Below are 21,627 nucleotides of genomic sequence, written 5' to 3' on the forward strand. Positions count from 1 at the left end.
CATAGAAACAGATGTTTCCTTTGATTCATGAGACTAAGATTTTAGATGTTCTCAGGCATCCTCAAGATAGAATTTGGAGGTCACTGCTGCCAACATCAAAAGAACTTCAAGCTAGATTAACGGTTTCCTTGTCCTCATTGTACCATTTGGCACCCTGTTTTCTTTACTGCTGAGGCACCAGTGCTCTCACCTGCTACTTACCCCAAGACTCTACCTCTCTTCCGCTTGTTCCCAAATGACTCCTGGTATTTCTTCTCCTGTTTCCCTGTCTTCCCAGTTTTTGTAAAAAAATTTGTACATAAAATTTAAAAATTGGCTCCATCCTTAAAAATGGTTTTAGCCAACTATTAAGGATCTGAATGGCTTATTACTGTATATCGGAAGAGCTGTGTTATTACTATGAGTGTAGTTATTATTACCATCTTATTTTTGTGGTATTATCTGAATAGTTTATTACTGTAATTCAAAGAATAATGGCCTTAATTTTTTCTGGGTAAATCTACATATATATTTTTTAAAGGAACTTCATAAACCAAATTTAAAGACTTGAGCTTATAACCCACCCTAAACAATTAGCAACTAATGTTCAGAGATGAATACTTTCTTGTCCAGAGTTTGACAGTCTTTTAGAAGTAGTTTTAAGGATTATTTTAATTTAGAGGCTTGACTTTTCTTTTTAAAAAAAAAAAAAAAAAAAACTTGATTAGCTAGTTTTTGAGGTTTTTTGGGTTTTGGGGTTTTTTTGGTTTTTGTTTGTTTCAGTCTAGAAGACCACAAGAAAACAAGCCAACTTCATAAAACCCCATGAAAACTGTGGACGTCAGGGCCAGAGGAAGACTAATTTTTAAAAGCATCTCATTTCTTCTCTGTAAAGAGGGCTCCAGTTAAAGAGAGAAATTGATTTGTCCTGTTATTTGAAGGATGGAGATCAAACCCAATCGAATGTTAGAATCTCTCCACATTTTTCCCCAAGACTGTCACAAGTCAATACTGTTGACCATAACCAAAGCTAGTATCGAATGCCAACGCCTAAAGGTGGGGAAGTTGTTTCTACTCCTCCTCTCAATCCTCAACTTTCTGGACCTTCTAGAAGCAGGGGGATGAGCCTTTGCTTTGTTTTGGTTTTGTTTCATTGCTTCCAATTTCAGAGATCCCTAAAGAATGGAGATTTCGAAAGAGAGTTTGAGTCTGCTATAAACTTTCAAGCGCTTCCTTTCCTGCTCGAGTTCCCGGATCTTCTTCTGAGAATGTATTTGGGATATGGGGGGTTGGGAAGACGGGGGCTGTAGCAAAGTAAATATTACAGGAGCTTCTGCTTAGCAGTTTAACCTCTGAGTATTTCCTGTGTATCTTAAAGGACAAATTTGTCACCAGCTCTCCAGCCCCACTGCCTCTCTTTTTCCAACCACATCCCCCACACACACATACACTTTTTTTTTGTTTTTTAGCATAAAAGCCACTCATCAGATGTGGGACTGGTGTATGTGTCTGCCAGCACCATGCTGGATTAACTGTGCTATAACTTACTGGCTTAATTTACAGTATAAGCCAGTTTTCGTTCTTTATGTTTTGACAAATGCAGCCCAATATTAAATGCAGAGAACTTAGTTAAAGACCCCGCGTCTCTCCAGGGAGTAGAAGGCCTGGCGTGGAAGAAGGTAGACTGGCGGAGGGCTTGGAAAATGCTTACAGTCCTAATGGAACTTGTAATTTCCACTTGCTGACTTTCTTTAGCCTCAGATTCATTGAGGGCATGTTGGCAAATCATACTCATACGTAGGAATGTTTTTAATAAGTTCCATGTTGCCATCTACCACATAAGACTGATTTTGCCAAATAGCTTGTTTTTAAAGAAATTCAGTGGTTAGATTTACACTCAGTAAATAGATTGGTAGAGGGCAGATTTGAGCAAAAAGAAACGTAAATAAACAAACAAACACATGTTCCTGTTGCTGCCCATATATGCAATATATATCAATCTACCAACACGTGCGTGCATAGCGAAACAACGCTTAGTACAGAAACACTGTACTAAGCATTGTGTGCGACATAAGGAGGAACAAGATACAGTTCTTGCTTTAGGGTAAGTCCAATAGGGTTGAAAACATGAGTCCAGGTGATAGACAGAATGTGGAAAGTGAGATGATTGAGATATACATTGAGAAATCTGCTTGGTGTGATGTTTAGTGGAACTGGAAGCAGATTTCTGCCCCCGTGCTATTCACAGCGTAGTCTGAGAATGCAGATTCTCAGGCCTCACCCCGGAGCTACTGATTCCACATCTCTGGGGGTCTGACCCAGCAATCTGTGTCTTAAGAACCTTTCATTTTTTTATGATTTTTTTTTTGTTTTTGCAGGGAATCTACCTGAACTAACATCTGTTGCCAATCTTCCTCTTTTTGCCCTCCCCAAAGACCCCAGTGCATGATTGTATATAATAATCGTAAGTCCTTGTATGTGAGCTGCTGCCACAGTGTGGCAACTCACAGACGGGTGATGTGGTTCCACAACCTGGAAATGAACCCAGGCTGCTGAAGCAGTGAGAGCGCGCCGGACTTTAACCACCAGGCCATCAGGGCTGGCTCAAGAACCTGTTATGTTTTAACAAGAATCTGCAGGTAATTCTTATGCCCGCAAGAGTTTGAGAACCATTGTTCCAAACCACGGTTCCCAGGCCACTCCACTTCTCAGGGTAGGTGTTATCATCCAGATCACAGGTGAGGAAATGGAGAATCAGAGAGATTAGGTAATTTTGCCAAAAGTCATAGTACTGACATTATGGCAGTCTCGATTCAGTCCCTGGTCTGTTGAACCATGTCATACAGTCCATACTCCTTACCCCTGTTGTCTCATCCAGAAACTATTGTCAACCATGAAAACCACCGTCCGAAAGACTTCTGTCTTGCTTTTCCACTTTTCATGTCACTCCTTCTGCCTGCCTAAGAAGGTACTTACTTTAATAATTTTACCACTGTCATAGCACTGCATAGCTGTCACCATGGTGATGCTGAGGTGCAGATGGCACTTTTGGTTTGTTTTTCTTGCCATGTCATCTTCAGATGGTCAGTTGATCTCACCAACAAGTACATTCTTATGCCTGATCGGTCCACCAGCATGTCAGTACATATTCAGATTTGGGGTGGGGGGAAAATATTATTTTTTAAGATGAATTCAATCTAATCAATAAATGTTTATTTTCCGGCTACCATTTGCTTGATACTGTGTGTGCTCTGCATTATAAGGTACTGGTGCTCAAAGTGTGGTCCCTAGACCAGCAGGATCACCTGAGAGCTTGTTAGATGTGCAGATTGTTGGGCCCCACCTGGACCTTCTGAGTCAGAAACTCTGGGGGTGGGGCCCAAGAGCATGTTTTTACAAGTCTTCCAGATGATTCTATTGCACGCTAAAGTTTGAGACCCACTGCTGTAAGGGACATGAGAAGTTAGAGACGTAGCCTTTACTTTCAAAGATATTATCATCTATTTTACCTTGCCCACCTGTCACTGGCTGAATTCAAACAGGTTTCTGATAACTAAGAGCTGATGGAGGTATTATGATTTCACTTTACTATGTCCACAAAATTCAGAAATTCCTCCTACAGCTCTTTGTGGGGGTTTTTTTCCTTCCTCTTTTAAAGAGAGTCAATCACTCATTTATAAAACCACTTACAGAAATTTCTGTATATTTCAGATGGCAGTTACACTTTTTTCTCTCTCCAGGGGTCTCAACTGCAGAGAATTCTTCTAGAGCTGAATTGTTTTGTTTATGTAGGAAGTCATTTGCTGTGTGTTGAGCTTGAAAACAGACTAAATAAATGGTTCAGATGGTGATGTCATGGCTGGTGGTGATTAAAGCAAGGGTGCTGTGGACGGCTGTGCTTCTTAGACAGCCAGGGCCAGACCAATTCTTGAAATCCTGGGTCACAGTGTAGAGATTTCTGTGTGACTATATAGCAGTCGTTCCCTCTCTCTCAGGATATTCTGTTTCAAGAGAAATCTGTTTGTCTTCTTCAGAGAGACAGCTGAATGTGTATACCACACAGATTTCCTGCTCAAGTGTGCTTTGTATACAGAAGAGCAAGCCTGGACTGTGATTAGGTTATCCGTCACAGGGTCACTGAGATGCACCCTCCTGGGGCACCAGTCACATAAAATCCAGGAGGTTTGCACCGTGCTGGCCCTGCCTACATTTTAAATCTCATTTGTGAAAGAGGGAAATTTCCATTGCTCACAGTTGACCTAAATTAGGGGTTTCCTATTCAGACTGAATTATAGTGCCCCTTTCTCTCTCTTCTTGCCCTTTCTTGGCATTTTCACAAGTTATTTGGACTCTCTTGTTGGGCAGGTAAGAGTAGAGAAAGAATGGGACACTTGTACCTCGGGACACTGGTAACTCAGCACCCTGGTGAGGGCTTTATGGGTTAGAAAAGAGAAGGCTTTTGGAATGTCTGTAATCCCTGGCTATGGTTTGTCCCCTCCCTCCGTCGGTACACGTAACTGAGAATAGTGAGTGATTCACACATGAAGTCTCACCTAGAGTCGCTCTATCTAAAATGCTGTCAGATCATCTGAGTGTCACAGATATGTTATTCAAATACAAGTTCATTTAATGCCAATATAAGCTCTTATGGGGAGGAAGGAACCCTAGAATTCCCAAGATTATCTAGGCTTTCCAAGTCGGTAGTACAGTGGTTCCCCCATATCCGCAGGGGGATACATCGCAAGACCCCCAGGGGATGCCTGAAACCATGGACAGAACTGAATCCTTTATATACTATGCTTTTCCTATACATACAGACCTGTGATAAAGTTTAATTTATAAATTAGGCACAGTAAGACATTAACAAGAATAACTAATGCTGCCGGCCCGGTGGCGCAGTGGTTAAGTTCACACGTTCCTCTTCTCGGCGGCCCGGGGTTGGCCAGTTAGGATCCCAGGTGCAGACATGGCACCATTTGGCAGGCCATGCTGTGGTAGGTGTCCCACGTATAAAGTAGAGGAAGATGGGCACGGATGTTGGCTCAGGACCAGGCTTCCTCAGCAAAAAGAGGAGGACTGGCAGAAGTTAGCTCACGGCTAATCTTCCTCAAAAAAAAAAAACTAGTAATAAAATAGACCAATTATAATGATATACTGTAATAAAAGTTACTGTAGATCTTAGCAACCTCAGCATATGAATTTTTTCTTTCCTTGTTGAAGTCAAGAACTTTCACCTTTTCACTTAAAGGAAGCACTTTACTGCTTCTCTTTGGCTTATCTGAATTGCCAGCATCACTACTCTCGCACTTTGGGGCCATTATGATGTACAGTAAGGGTGACTTGAACACAAGCACTGCGATACTGCGACAGTCAATCTGATAACAGACAGCTACTAAGTGACACCAGGCAGGTGGGGGATACAGCATGGATCCGCTGGACAAAGGGATGAGTCACGTCCCCAGTGGGACAGAGCCAGCCAGCCAAGATTTCATCACGCTACTCAGAAGGGTGTGCAATTTAAAACTTACGATTATTTATTTCTGGAATTTTCCATTTAATATTTTCAGACCATGGTTGATTGTGGGTAACTGAAACCAAAGAAAGTGAAACCACGGATAAGGGGGGACTACTATATACTGGTTTTGGTTAATAAACTGATTAATGATTAACTAGTTTAAGAATGTGTACTCCACTCTGAGTAGGTGATGAATAGTAATTGAAAATACAGTCCCTGTGGTCTCTACCCAAGCCTTAAGCCATGTGGATTGCTATTTCAGAGTCTTTGTTGGCCGCTAAGGAGCCCTCAAGGTGTTGTACAATAGAGAAGCACAATGTAGTAAACAGATAACAATCAAAGCTGCCCCCACACCCCACAGCTTATTCGTGCTCTGATGTCTCTCCATATTTCAAAGACCTAAGGCCCCTTTCAAGCCCCTCCACAGCACAGTTCACAACTCACAGGGGCTCCTAGAAGGAGCATAAGCTCTGAAGTCAAGCAGGCCTGGGTCCACCACTAATGATGGAAACTTAGGGTTAACTCCCTCATAAAATTACGGGAGATGACATGGAGTTTGTGTAAAAATCCAAGGCAATCAGACATATACACAGTTAATCGAAGAAATACCACTTTTCATATATCAGATGGTCAACTTTTGTTAATAATCATGCCTGGCATTGACAAAAGAACAGGGAAGTAGGTGCTCTTGCACACTGCTGTTGGGAGTATAAATTACCTGTAAGGCAATTTTTGCAGTGTTACCATAAACCCAAATGAATGAATGGATGGATGGACTACCAGATGAATGGACAGACAGACAGAGTTATAGATAGAGTGTCTTTTGACCCAGCAATTATAGTTTAAGTTGTTCATCCCAAAGAAATCATCAGGGACATGTACAAAGATTTAGCTACTAGGCTGTTTATCACACAATTGTTTATAATATTAGAGGACTAGAAGCAATTCACACAGGGCTGGAACTTTGTAGGCACTGGATGAATACTAATTCCCGCACGCCTCCCATGGAACCTCCGTCCACTGCCATGCCCACCGCCATCCCCACCCCAGTATTCCCAGGAAGAAATCCAGGGCTAAAAATGTTAGGTAACTTCCACAAAACCAAACAACCAAGATAAATAGCAGCGTTTCAGCCCTTTAAAGAATTCTGTGCTCCTCACTGCTTTGCCTCTTTTTCATTAAAATCAAGACTGACTTGTGCAGGCCCATAATCCCTTATCCTCAATTCTGAAATCCAGAAAGCTCCCAAAAGCACAAGTTTGTTAGGAAGTTTTATACAAACTCATTTGACAACAAAATCTGATCTAAACTGGCACAAGTCTATTTAGAGTCTTTAATCACTTAGTGTGATATTCATGTATCTTACTGCAGGAATATTAATGTTTGATTAGTGGGTGCTGCGCAAGAACCTGCTGGAAGTGTTATATAATACCTAATATATTCCATTTTCCCTTTCTAAAATCTAAAAATTGTGAAGCACTTTTGGCCTACGAGTTTCTAAGGAGGCATTTTGGGCCTATAGCTTCTCCAGCAAGGAGAAATCAACATGTCTCTTCAAGGTGAAATGAACAGTGCTCAGGATATGGATTAATTTCTTTTTAGAATTCCAGGGATGGAACCTAGTGCTTTATGTGACAGTGAGTGTTTCTTTACCAACACGTTTTTCTTAGTTTCCCCGAGTTTAGATGTTTACTATGTTGGGGCCGGATATTAAATGTTCTCCTGAAGAGGGTTAATTATGAAACTAGACTTAACTTCTTCTGGAAGGGGCACTTACAGTGCTCTTAAAGATGATGAGAAAACCATCCAGCTTTTAAAGGTCATGATTTGGATGACCTGGCTATTAAGACAGACATGTAGCTAATCATCATGTGAGGCCCATGTTTTATGTTCCTGGTTTGAATGCTGTTACTTCCTATTTGGACATTTCAAAGGAGACGCTCATCACTGGACTGTGGTTGGCTAGGACAGCAGCAAAGATGAGCAGGCTGTGCCCTTCTGTGTGAACTTGCCACCATAGGGAGCACCATTTCTCAGCGTTCTGTGTACAGTGGAAGGAGTGAAGACATTTCTTCTTTGAATTCATAGGATGTGTGTCAGTCCAAGAAACGAAGTCCAGCTCTCTGCGCCCTCCCCCAGCAGGTGGCGCTGTGAAATAGAGGGATGTGACAGTGCAGTGAGCTAGCTGCCTTTCTGCTCCACGACCCAGTTACAACCTCAGCAAGCACCCACGTGATTTTGGCAATTAATAATATATCAGTTGAAATACTTGAAAGTCTCCTACAGATCCAGTGCCTCAAACAAGTTTTGTTTACTTCAGTATCCAGGTTTCTGTAAAGCTCCTGCTTTAAGATCGGCCGTGGCAAGTGCTCACGCAGTGTGACTCTAGCATTAGCAGAGTCACTGAGGTCCTTTAAAAAAGTGCACTTCGGTTTCTGCACCTGGATGTTAGAATGGATTCTTTCTTCCCATTTGTGGGAAAGGCCACCCTCTCCTCTTCCACTTGTAGGCCTCATTACCCCTCCTGCTTGGGAAAGGATCCATTAACTACTTGAATGTGTTAACTAATTTGTGCCACGGCCTTAACTGAGCCAGCCTCTAGCAGCTGCCTGCTCAGCTGCTCTCTTCTGGGCAATCAAGTGCTTGAGGGAAAGGGAGGAAATAGCCTGTTGTGTCTCCCAGACCTTTCTTTCTGGAAAGACCCTTCCCCCTTCTCTGAGAGCTGCATTTCGGCACTCTGGTACAGCAGTCAGTTGAACTGGTGTCGCAGTCTCAAGACCAGGGCTTCCTTCAGGCTGCAGTCTCCTGGAGCACCAGACACTTTGTGCTCATAAGAACTTTCAATTCTTTTACACAGACATTAATAGTTTCCTGGCACTGCCTTTCAGGAAATGTCGTCATGGTCTGGAGGAACCAATAAAAATACAAGTAACCTGTTCTGGCAGATCTTTTTTCTGCCAGAAATTTCAGAATTAGGAGAGTGGGAGGTAGGGGAGCGGTGAACCAGTCCATTGGTGAGGTTAGAAGGAGAAATTGTGGATTTGCCGTAAGACAGGGAAGTGACATCTGCCCTGGACATGAGCTACAGAGGCTCCAAAGCTATAGAGGAATTCCAGCTCATTTTGGCCAACAAAGAAAGTCTGCTTGGATAGGGCAGTTCAAGGGTATGGTACATGGGAGATTTTTCTCGTTGTTTTCCTTCTCATTTCGAACACAATTTTTAAAACTTTTGATCCTGGAATAGAAAACACATATTAAAAATTAACGGCACTTGATTATGGATGCACATGTGGCATTGCCATAAGGTAGGCAGAAAGGAAGCCGTGGCTTTGGATAATTATTACCAAATGGCTAGCAGTTGATGCTCACCCCTATTATGGTCAGAACATTGGTCTGAATCCCATTAATGTGAGAATCATTAAATGTTGCTCTAGGACATTGATTGAAATTGTTTTTTTTGCGGGGGAGGGTGTCAATTATTTCTCCCTTGCAAGTTTTTCAGGGAAGTTGATCATAATACTAAAAGAATGTGATAAGAGTGAAACTGGGGCTGGCCCAGTGGCCTCATGGTTAAGTCCTCGCACTCCTCTTCGTCGGCGGCCTGGGGTTCGCAGGTTCGGATTCCCAGTGTGGACCTAGCACCGCTTATCAAGCCATGCTGTGGCAGGCTTCCTACGTAAAATAGAGGAAGGCAGGCACAGATGTTAGCTCAGGGCCAGTCTTTCTCAGCAAAAAGAGGATTGGCGGCAGATGTTTGCTCAGGGCTAATCTTCCTCAAAAAAAAAGGGTAAAAGTGATAGGAGACATTGGAAGTGATTGTCTGTTCTCTTCTAACAAGTGAATTAAAAACACATTTTCACACATGCTGATTTTGAATATTATGCTTTTTCTTGGGAGTAGAGTTTTAAATAATGTTGGTTTGCTCTCCTAATCAGTTTAAGCTTCAACCTAAGTGCATTGCAAGGTATATAACTTAAAGATTAACTTTGTGCCAATTTAAGAGAATGTATGGGGTTGTGATAAGATGCTGCCCCAAACCCAGTAAAAGTTGCCTATGAGTAAAGATTTCATATCAGCAATATTGTGGTTTTCTCTGTGTGTGATTTTCCTTATTAAACTCTTTCCTATGTAATGCCTTTTTTTAAAAAAGAAATGTTTGTTTGTTTTTAAAGAGAAGCTACTCTTTTTATTGGTTGGACTAGCATTTCCAAACTTCTTTTTTATGTCATGTCCTTGTAATTGTTCCTATTTCAGGCATATCACTATCGATTTATGTCGGGGAAAGCTGCAGGGGAGGGAACAGATTTTATCCTCATCTTCTTCTACCCATGCGTCTTTTAATTAAGAGCCTGCATTTGCTACATAACTAGCTGGATATAATGGAGAGACGCACAGGTCAAGAAGAAAGTAGGAACAGGGACCAGGACCTCCTGTTCTTGAGGGAGAGCTGCCTCAGTAGATGTTCAGTCCCTGCTAAGACTGTCCGCCTCTCACATCTTGCTGTAGCCTGGCCCCACCTGAGAAAAGCAGTCAGCGTGGATATTGTTTCCTCTTCCTAAGCCCGCTCCATTTCAGAGCATCCACTGAAACTTACTTGGAAGAAGAGATACAGGAAGTTCAGAAAAGCCTAAGGCCAGGAGTCTTCATACTGCTGATTCCAGTCAGAGCCAAGCCCCACCCTTGATGTCCTAGGGCCCACCGCTGGCCCTGGAGGCTGACCCTGAACACATCTTTCTTGGTCCATGCTCAGGCCTTCTCTCACCCTGCTTCAGAATTGCCCTATCCTGGCCAAGACTGTTCTCCTCAAATGATCCATGTCCAGCTTTCCAGGAAGTCAGATCCGTGTCTGACTTCAGCTCTTGACATCCTCTTCTTCCTTGCCTGGTCTCTCTGTTAGCTGCCACTGGTTCTTGGTTTCCTGCTGAAAAGAGTGTCTTTGACAACTTTTACCCTGGAGAGGCGATTAAAGCCCTCAAGGGTCACACTCACTGGGCGCCCAACTGCTTCATTTCCCAGGTGTGAACCAATGACCCATCAGTCAGGTGTCTTCTGGGGGGCTTTGCTGTATCGGCTAATTAATTATATTTTAATAATTTGGTATCTTGATCCACAAACTGAAACTGAAATACGGAAAACTCTTACCTGCAAAGGTTCATTAGGACCGCTCTTCCCTGTGGCAAGCTAGTTAGCACATGTCAGGAGAAAGCTGTCCTCTCTCTAAGGACTGTTGTTCTTCTCGATGAGCAAGTTGGACTTACCACACTCTTGACTGTTGCATGGACGATGTTTTAGGGCAAAGCACTAGGCAGTAAGCTCAGAATTAAAGGTCCACTGATCTCAGCCACTTCAAATCTCGTGTGCCAACCTCCTTCAGACCCACGGATTATTCAGCTGGGAATGGAATGTGCCTAGAATTGATGAGAGATGATTTTCTCAGTGGCCACCTGCCCCAGCTGGATCCTGCATTTCCAAATGCAGACTCAAACGTGATCATGGCTCTGAGAGCTCCCCTTGACTCAAGCTTGGGACTCAAATAACAGAGTTGTCTCTGGCCGGTTTCCTGGCTTCTCCTCTACCTGTGATACTAACTTAATGGGTTTCCGTTTTTCGCTTGCGACTGATTTTGTCAACTCAGTGTTTTGAATGATGCCAGAGAAGTTCACTGAACCCTAACCAATAGCAAAGTGAATCAAGCTTTCACCTCACTAAAGTGCACATTTAGATACAAAAGAAGTAGCTTTCGTCTGCAGCTTCCTGCAAAATATTGGGGTAGATGAAGTGAAGGGGGAGACTTGTCGGCCTAGGTCAAGAGACCAGAAATCTTGAGGGTTTTTGTATAGACCTTTAGTCCAAAACTAAATAAGGAATTTGGGCCCAGTGTGCAAGAAAGTGAGTTCTGTGGACAAATGTCTTCATTTGGTGCGTTTTGTTAGGGCTTCTCAAAGGCCAGACGGTTTCCTGTGCCAGGCACTGGCCTCAAGGGTCCTGGGAAGTAGCCTGGTGGTCTCCACTACCTCAACAGCCAGTGTTCACTGGGACTCTCAGAGTGAGGGCATGGCTCGACCTCCCGTCTGATGCCTCTGCGCGTTCTGGTGCCGGGAAGACTGTCTGTGAACCCTTCTGTTCACCTACTCTTGCGAAGCCTGCGTCCTTTTTCTTTGAAAACCCTAGAGGTCAGCATCGCCTTTCTCCCCTTCGATTGCCCGCCCGTGGGCTCCTGCACAGAGAAGGCATGGTTGTCGCGTTTCCTTCCTGGGGACATTTTGCATGCTGTGGTGCTCTTTTCCTCTTTTCTGTCTTACGTGCAAGTCAAATCAAGTCGTCTTCTACAATTAACTGCAGAAAAGGGTTTGTGGGGGCCTTTTTCTCATTTGGGGTTTTTTTTTTTTTTTGGCCTTCCTTCCTCCACAACTGGAAAATATGAGGCATATATCCTGTTTATGTATGCTGTAACCTCAAAAGGAGCTGATATGCTGTTGTCATTAAGGAAGAATCCGGAGCTGTTTATCCTGCAGAGGAGGACCAGAGCTCTAAATCAGAAAGCCCCCTGGGCCCTCTAGGGAGACTGTGGGGAGCTCTAGCTGCCCCCTAAGGCCACTCCAAGGTGCTAGGCAAAGATTTCTGCTCCTGAGTCTGCTCCCTGCTCTCCAGGAACGAGAAGATGTCAGAGTTGTGCCTTTGTAAGAAATCAGGGGCCTTCTTCCTGTGTATTAACTTGTTCTTTGAAATCTGTTTTCCAGAGATCTTTTCACTCTAAAATGTAACTTAATGCATAATCTTCCTTCCACTGTTTTCTCTCTGGATCTTTTATCATGTTCCAGAAATCCTTTTGCAAGTCAGTTCTATGGCCAGTAAGTCTGGCAAATTCTAATAAAATAGGTTTTCTTTTTTTTCTTATGCTTTTTTAAATTTATTTTTTATGAGGAAGGTTGGCCCTGAGCTAACATCTGTTGCCAGTCTTCCTTTTTTTTTTTCTCCCTAAAGCCCCAGAACATATTTGTATATCCTGGTTATAAGTCCTTCTGGTTCTTCTATGTGGGATGCCACCACAGCATGGCTCAATGAGCAGAACAATCCTTCTCTTTTTGCTGAGGAAGACTGGCCCTGAGCTAACATCTGTGCCCATCTCCCTCTACTTTATATATGGGACGCCTGCCACAGCATGACTTGCCAAGTGGTGCCATGTCCACACCTGGGATCTGAACTGGCAAAGCACAATATGCGAACTTAACTGCTGTGCCACCAGGCCCGCCCCAAATCTGTGCTTTTGGAATACATCTTTCTTTTGAAGTTCAGTTCCGAATTTCTTTTTTTTGATCATCTCATTATCTATGCATGTCAAACATTTAATTCTCTTTTATAATAATGACCTTTTATAAAGCTTCATTTATATAAGGCTATTTTAACCTGTTATATTTTTGTGATTTATTTTGTTGATCCATGTTAGTGCTCTTTGTTTTGGTTTGCCTTGGTGACAAACCCAGATTCCCCTTACAGAATTAGAAACTGTCAAACCGGAAATGACCAACCTGAAACACTTGCTGGCAAATTCTTGCAAAAAAAGGCCGTGATGTTAGTCTGTTATTTGAAAAGCAATCATGCATCAATGCAACACAGACTTCCAGTGAGACAGGAGAGCTATCCAGAACATGCCAATTGCTGCCACAAAATGGTGGCGGAGACAGGCCGCATCCTGGTTCTCATCCCTGTGTCTTTCACCCTATAGCAACAAAAGGTTTATGATAATGAAGCAGAGATTTCATTTTTTTAGAAAGCTTAGATTTTAGGAAGGACCAAAATTTATTCTTTGAACTTCTCTCCCTTTTCTAAGTTCTCTTTCCATGGAAGCTGACTTATACTTTTGAAAGTCATTTCTTTTCCTGATAGTCAGTGTAAAAAAAGGCAGAAGTTAAAAACCATTATAAATCAGGGAGTCTAAAAAGGAGATGGAATTATAAACTGACACGATTATAGGGATAGGAAGGGAGAAGTTTGGTTTAAATTCTTTAAAACCCTGGTCGGCAATTCTTAAGTTGTTGAACTCACAGACTTCTTGTCTGAGAGAGTTGAGAAACTATAAGAAAAACCTTTGAATACAGAGTATCATGTGGTTCGTCTTTCTCTGCTTTCTCTGGTGCTTTGTATTTAGAAATAATTTAGGACTGAGGGAATGGAGCCTCACAGTGCCATCCCTGTGTGGTGGCCCATCTACCCGTCTCATGTCCATCCCTTCTAAGATGGCAGATTCAGAAGTAGGCTATAGGGAGGCACATAAGACCACTTGGCCCCTCTTTCAAGATGAACTTGGACAAGGCCCATGCAAGTAAGCCAAACTTCTTAACCTCAACGTTTTTTTTAGGGCCAGTTTCTCTGTCTTTTTTCTTCAAAGTGTATGTTTTTTTTTTATGGTGGGGGGTGGGTAGTAGAGTAGACTGAAGGCCTTTCTGTTCAGACTGTGATTTAACTTCACACATGTAGATATGAGTTCATCTTAATCAGAGGCTAAGACTAGTTAGTCGTTTCTAACTCCTGCTCCTGCCTGTCTGAGTTTTCCCTTTCTACAGCCTACTCCAATCTTTGTTCTCTATTTTCTTTCATCTTCCCTGCCTTATTACCCAAGAATTAAGTGAATCGACATCTAGAATATGAATTAAATTCTCAGAAAAATTGCACAGTATGATATTGAAGGCAATTCATAGATTTGGGCAGAGTTTCATCCAAGACTGGTGATGGCCTTGGACCAGGAACCAGGACTTCTTGGTGCCTGACCTTGGGCAACTTACCACTCTGGGCCTCGGTTTCCTTATCTATAGAAAGAGGCCATTCAACTCTGTAAGCTTCTCAGGCCAGCCCCCTTTGGGTATTAGGATCCAGGAGGGCTAAGTAGGAGCTGAGAAATCTTCATTTTGAACAAGCTCTCCAGGCAATTCTGACTTAGGTGGCCCTTGGAGCACGCTTTGAAGACACCAAACTAGATCATCTCTAAGATCCCTCCTTCTCTAAAATTCTGTGATCCTGAGTCTTCTTTTGACTGCCTGGCTTTGTATGGGGCTAATACTTCCTGTAAATTCACTTTTTCACTGCCATAGGTATAACTAAAAAATATATTTGTTAATTACCTTGCCTGGAACACCCTTAAAATGTAAACAGTAATTTTGATCAGAGTTAAATACCTCTTTTTGTGATGCTCAGCAGAGCTTTGTCTGTTTCATTCCTTTAATCTTTCATCATGTGCCTATTTCTGTAAAAGATTTTTCCCTCTCCAAAGGCCTCTCAGGTCTTTCTGAAAGAATGTTGAAATCCAAAGCAGAAGTCCAGGTGCTCACACTCTTGGACCCAAGAACTGAGTTGTTTTTACTCACCTTTTTTTCTTTGGACCACCATCAGCATTTGCTGAGACCCTCTGATGGGGCAGCTTGACAGAGACTTTATGCTTTGCTATTTCCGTTATACTGCAAAATCCTGTCTATTCCATGGGGTTCAATATCCATCCAGTTGCTTTTGACATGCTTTTGAGTTTGCATCCACCTGGTGAATAGCAACCTTCTGAGTTATTTTCTCCTGGATGCTTGTACTTCACTGTATTTTGCCAGACTTGATTTTACTGTCCATATTTCTAATGTCCATGGATCTATTAATATTGTTTGCCCTAACCTCTGTCTCTCCTACCATCTCCACATTTAGTGCCATCTGAGGAACTTATTAATGTAATGTCCACTCAAGTTTCCAGGTCATTAATAAAGTCGTTTAATGAAACCATTGTGCAGCCAGGCCATTATGCAGACTTAGTATTTTCAACGCTGCAGTTGTTTCTTGCCCAGCATGGTGTCCTGTACAGTTAAGGATACAATACAGACAAAGAGTGCTTTTCAAATTATGGTTCAGACAGAAGGTGCCTCTTCCCAGAAGACCCTTTGCTGTTCCATGTAAGAAATCAAAACTCCCGTTTTCTTAGGCCCTTCCATACAAGGCTGGCCAGGAATGCTTATATAAGCTTATTTGCAAATTCTGGCTAGGTCTCCCAGATCACAGACAGCTGTGTGTTGAAATTTGCGTCCTTTGAAAGAAGAGTGGTTGCTGGGATAGCTCTTACTTGACGTGCAAAGACCTTGGGAAAACCAGACGTTCACACATTGTTCAAGGTTCTAAGCAAATGACAACACAGCATCATGCAGAGACTCTCCCTGCCGTTATCCGAGTGAGCTCCCACACAGCGGTGGGTGGCATGTTGAGGTAGGCACTGAGGAAAAGACCACAGCATCATGCAGAGTCTCTCCCTGCCGTTATCCGAGTGAGCTCCCACACAGCGGTGGGTGGCATGTTGAGGTAGACACTGAGGAAAAGACCACAGGCGTCTCTCGCTTACAATCTGAGAAGCAGAAATGTTTGCATCCTGCATAGAGTATTTCGGGGCAGCAACAAGATTCAAATAATAAGAGCAGTTAAACAAGTAGGTGTTTGGCTACTAGGCCATCACTGGACTCAGGCTTCAAGGAGTTTGTAGCATAAAAAGTTAGTGCCAGGCGATGTGTATTTAAGATAAGGAAGATTTAGGCAGATGGAGAGTGGGGGAGAGTAACATTCCAGGTGGAGGAATTACAAGATAACCTTCCTTCCAAGTGTTAACTTGAAATGTAAATAACTCAGAATGAAATAAGTTCATTAGGAACAATTAGGAATTTTCTAAAGAAGGAGTAATAAGGAATAGTTAAAAATAGAGATTGGGGAAACCCAGTTTCATTATTCAGACTCTAAAATAGGATGTCAGTAGTGTAATGGCTGGCTAAGAGATTATGAATTGCACCAGCAGTATTGAGTGATTCCATTTATGACTTAGAATTGGGCTTTTTAAAAAACATAATGCATACTGGTTCGATAACAATATCATCTCAGTATTTTAGGATACAAACATTATGTTGGTGATAATATGTTTAGACCCACTTCTCAGTTAGAACAACTAAAGAAGGAAAAATAAATGAACTTTTCAAAGTCTCAAAGTGTTTTGGGGAGAAAATAACAGTTCTCGTTGAAGTGAAAGGCCCATGGGAAGTACAACCTTTAATATCAGCCTCCTTGTGTTGTAGCCAACAGTTGATTAATCCAGAGCAAATATAGAAACTTTGTCTACATTTTTCTCTGTTTTAGTTCTAAGACTTAGAACAGTGACAGATATAATACATAGTGGTTGTTTTAGTTTTCTCTTTCTGCATAGCAACACTCCAAAAGGTAGCAGTTTAAAACAACAACAATTTAGGGGCCAGCCTGGTGGCGCAGTGGTTAAGTTCGAATGTTCCACTTCCACAGCCCAGGGTTTGCCAGTTCGGATCTTGGGTGTGGATACAGTACTGCTTGGCAAGCCATGCTGTGGCAGGCATCCCACATATAAAGTAGAGGAACCTGGGCACAGATGTTAGCTCAGGGCCAGTCTTCCTCAGCAAAAAGAGGAGGATTGGCAGCAGATGTTAGCTCAGGGCTAATCTTCCTCAAAAAAAAAAAAAATCAGAAAACAACAACAATTTATTATTTATTGACTGGGCTCGGCTGAGTGGCTCTTCTCCTCCACAGGGTGTGGCCAAGGTCTCTTGTTCAGCTGAAAGTTTAGCTGCAGCAGAGACGTACAAAATGGCCCCTCATCTTCTAGGGCTCCTCTCTACAGTCCTCTCAGCATTTCGCAGTCTAGTGGGGACTTCTTTATGGCATAGGGGCTGACTTCTCAGAGTGCCAAAGTGAGCACTGCCAGGCTGTTTTAGGCTGACTTACACCCAGAAATGGCAGAGGGTCATTTTTGATGCTTTCTATTGGTCAAAGCAGTCACAAAGCCAGCCCAGATCCAAGGGGAGAGGAAATAGCCAGCACCTCTTGATGAGATGAATGGCAAAGAATTTGTGGCCATCCTTAATTTACCCCATAGTTGCTTAAGAAGCATTTGTTGACAGACTGACTGACTATATGAATACTGTGCTTGAAGTTCTTTGTGTCCTTGGTTGCAAATAAAGTGATATTTAGGTTGTCACTTTGTGAAAGAATTTATTCTGTAGTTCATGAAAAATCAAAAGAAATATTTTATCATATCAGCAGAAGAGTAAATTTCTTATTTTTAGGTAGATACAACCAATATCACTTCTGGTTATTAAAACTCTTTGTAAGAGTGTGGAACGAGACAGTCTTCCAAATCCTTCTGATTTCCTCTTCATTGTAGGGTTCTATTATTTTATATGAGGTTATGTGAATTCCAAAACATTAGATGTCTATATTCATATTTCAGAACAATAATTAATTCCATGATAAAGCCCAGACTGGGGTGGGGGGGGACGTGTTACTGCCATTTTACAGCTTCTATAGCTCATTACTCTTATGGTAACCTAAAAAAATTAAGGTTTGATATCCCCATTATTTAAAAAGAACTCACACAGAATAAAACTGACATGGATGTAGTTTTTTCTTTTCTTTTTTTCATTGTATTAAAGTATAATGAACTCACATATGGTGTAGTACAATCTCTATCAAAGATTCCCATGACGTGTTAAAAACGAGTAGAAGCTTGGAGGAGACGGATCAGGCAACTCAGAATTCACCACGTGAGAAATTAAATGCATCAGAAAATTAGCACTGTCTCAACTTTGGTCTTCCACAGCCTCTTTTAACCTGTACTCTATCCTTGTGCTGAAATAACCTAGCCACTGTTCTTAGAGGTCTCGTAAACTAGTTTAGAGGAGAAAATATTTTTTATAACTCTAGGGCTGTAACTCTTCCTGAGCATACTAACCCTTTACAGAGAGTTTCATCAAAATCACCCAGGGAACGTGTTAAAATGCAGATTCCTGGAATTACCCCTGGACAATTACAGTTCTATCTAAGAAGTGGAGCTCAGGAATCTGAATTTAGTACCGTGGGTGCTACAGATAGAGGTAATCTGTGGACCACCTTTTGAGAAATCCAGTTTAGATCTCCTCCCACCAATCCCAGAAAGGCTGAAACTGTCGGATTGGAAAGGAAAGTGCCTTGCCCTATTCACCCACTGGCAAGAAGCAGTTGAGGTGGCAGGGAAACAGTATATGGGTTCTTGAGTAATTAGAATCTGTGTCATTTAATCAGCTAATTCTTTATTTGCCTTGGAGCTGGAAGGCTTGTGAGAATAGATGTGGAATGTTACCACTTTTCACTAGTCAGTTACTACCCGAATAGGGCTGGACTGAATTTTCTTTCTTGATCCTATTTTGGGATACATGTGTATGCTTTCCTACCCTGGTTACCAAAGCAATCCATTTGAAACTGGCTCATACTGCTGTCCTGAAGTATGAGGTAAGAGTATAAATTGGGGCTGGCCCTGTGGCCTAGTGATTAAGTTTGGCACACTCTGCTTCAGCAGCCCAGGTTCAGTTCCCAGGTGCGGACCTACACCACTTGTCAGCTGGCCATGCTGTGGCAGCAACCCACATATAAAAGAGAGAAAGATTGGCACAGGTGTTAGGGTGAATCTTCCTCAGCAAAAAAAAAAAAAAAAAAAAGACGAATATAAATTGGTTTTGGTCTGTGTTTGCAAAAGATAGAGTCACACATTTCTGTCATTATTCATTTATTTGTTCAAGAAATGTCTATTGAGGATCTTACATGAGGAAGGCGTTGTTATATCAACAGCCAATGTTATATCCCTTAGTCTTGCTGATATCTGGCCCCTCATTTGATGTTCCCTCATTCTAGAAAAAATTTGCAGGACTCCAGACCGCTTCCATGCTCCATGGTCCTCTCTCAAGATGGGGTGTCACCTAAGCCACCCAAAGGTCCTTCTTCTGATCTTAAACATATTCAAGAGATGAAGATTATTTAGTACAATTTACAGTCTGACATTTTTTGTGATCTCTGCCTGTCTTCTACCTAATCTTAATCCACACTGATGGGATTAAAGAAGCCTTCCTCTTTTCTGTCAGCGAGAAAGATGGAGAACAGTGGATCACCTTTCATCTAAAACAGGTTTTACGCCACCGTTTATTATTATCCAGCAGATGTATTGATGGTTAATTTGTGTCCTTGGAAACCTAACGGTATTCTTTGAGAGCCCCCTCTTATGCTCTTGGGCAGACTTTAATCTCATCTCTCAATGCCAGCCCCTTAGAAGAGTCTGATTGTACTTGGCACCCTTTACCCTCCATGTTTACAGTCATGCATGGCTTAAGAACAAAAATACATTCTGAGAAATGTGCTGTTAGGCGATTGTGTCATTGTGCGAACATTGTGGAGTGCACTTCCACAAACCTAGGTGGTCTGGCCTACTACACACCTAGGCTATATGGTACCAATCTTATGGAATCACCGTCGTATATGCGGTCCGTCATTGATCAAAATGTCGTTATGCTGCACATGACTGTATTTATGTAGAAAGATCTCTCTGTAGGTAGCTTAGGGATTAACCAGGAAGATTTCTTGGTTTGGCGCTAAGATCTTATAGCTTGACCTTTGACTCCTAATTGCCTCCTCCTTGAAGCCTACACGCCACTGTAGTTTGATTTTTTTTTTTTTAAAGAAGATTAGCCCTGAGCTAACTACTGCCAATCCTCCTCTTTTTGCTGAGGAAGACTGGCCCTGAGCTAACCTCCATGCCCATCTTCCTCTACTTTATATGTGGGATGCCTACCACAGCATAGTGTACCAAGTGGTGCCATGTCCACACCTGGGATCCAAACCGGCGAACCCCAGGCTGCCGAGAAGCAGAACGTGCAAACTTAACCACTGCGCCACCGGGCCAGCCCCTGTAGTTTGATTTTTATTAGTATGACTGTCACAAAAACTTCTTTTGGAAGTGAACTTTTTATATACATTAATACAAAATAATAGAATGTTTACTGGGGTGGTCAAGCTGACTATGTTGCTATATTATATTACATCACATCTTTTTATTATTTTTATTAATGTCTTAGTTGTTTTAGAGCAGGGTTTCTCAGCAGCAGCACTACTGACATTTTGTGCTGGATAAATCTTAGTTGTGGGGGACTGTAGAATGTTTATTAGCAGCATCCTTAGCCTCTACCCACTAGATGCCAGTAGCGCCGTCCCATTGTAACAATTAAAAATGTCTCCAGACTTTATTAGATGTCCCCTGGGGACAAAATCGCCTCGGATTGAGAACCACTGTTTCAGAGTACAAGGCGTGGCATATTTAGATCTAAGGCTGTCTGAAAAAAATTGTGCCAAGATCTTGTGATCTTCCCTTTCCATTTTCGAAAAAGTACTACATAATGTTCTAAAAGTATAATTACACAAAGATGGCATCCTTCTAGACATTTTTAGTTCCACTGAATCTTTAGAATGGACTTGTAAAAATCAGAACCTCTTGATTCTTCAATATGCTTTTTATAATAAGCCAAGAACATTATTGTTAAATGGAGTCCTGTATCATAAAGTATGCTGCATAGAATTCAGAGAATAGAATCTATTCTGTTTAACATACTGAAACTGCACTTGCAAAAAATAAATACTGCTTAGTAGTTATATAACTCATAGGCAAGAATTTACAAATACAGGAGAGCAAAAACTTAAAGGAGCTCTTCTGTCCTGTTAGGGAGAAAAATTTTTTTTATCATTACAGATGTGGAAACTCATTCATTAAACTTACAGCTTAAGGATGGTAGTTAGTTAAGGTTTTTATTCTGTTCTATCTGTAAGATATTATTCATTTCCAGGAAAATGTTGGAGAAAGAGGCCCATGATATCTATGCAAGGCAGGAGCCAGCTCTGAAGGCCCCTAGCAGCGCATGGCATCCATATTTCTGAATGCAGCTCTGGACGCAGTCTCCCAGGGGAGCCACTTTTTGGTTATAGCCAACAGATTTTCTTTGGGGAGACTTTATAGATGCCACACAAACACATCCATTTTTTATACTCTTGCTAAAATTTATTGTTACATGTTTCTGTTTCTGTGGGGTCCATAAATGTCACAAAATTTGCTTGTCAGCATGATAGTCAAAGACTTACCCTAATTGACTTAAGACACCGCCTAGTTTAAAGAGATATAATTCTACCCTTTGGGGTTTATTTTGTGAGAATGACCTATTGTACATTCCACAATCTGTAGAATTAGCTTGCCTGTGGTTTTGAAAGAAGAATAAATGGAGAACTCTTGCCCTTGTGGTTTCATT

At 41.9% G+C, this 21,627-nt stretch overlaps 3 protein-coding genes across 12 annotated transcripts in view; 2 read left to right on the forward strand and 1 right to left on the reverse strand.

The window, feature by feature from the left end:
- Window positions 1–21,627, forward strand: part of COL8A1 (collagen type VIII alpha 1 chain) — a 494,271-nt gene that overhangs the window by 398,953 nt on the left and 73,691 nt on the right. The window lies entirely within an intron of this gene.
- Window positions 1–21,627, forward strand: part of CMSS1 (cms1 ribosomal small subunit homolog) — a 362,379-nt gene that overhangs the window by 248,444 nt on the left and 92,308 nt on the right. The gene's annotated exons all lie outside the window — the stretch shown is intronic.
- The window catches only part of FILIP1L (filamin A interacting protein 1 like), a 297,674-nt gene that overhangs the window by 244,193 nt on the left and 31,854 nt on the right, over window positions 1–21,627 (reverse strand). The window lies entirely within an intron of this gene.

The sequence above is a fragment of the Equus asinus genome, chromosome 5 (assembly GCF_041296235.1).
Source record: "Equus asinus isolate D_3611 breed Donkey chromosome 5, EquAss-T2T_v2, whole genome shotgun sequence".
In the NCBI taxonomy this organism is placed as follows: domain Eukaryota; kingdom Metazoa; phylum Chordata; class Mammalia; order Perissodactyla; family Equidae; genus Equus; species Equus asinus.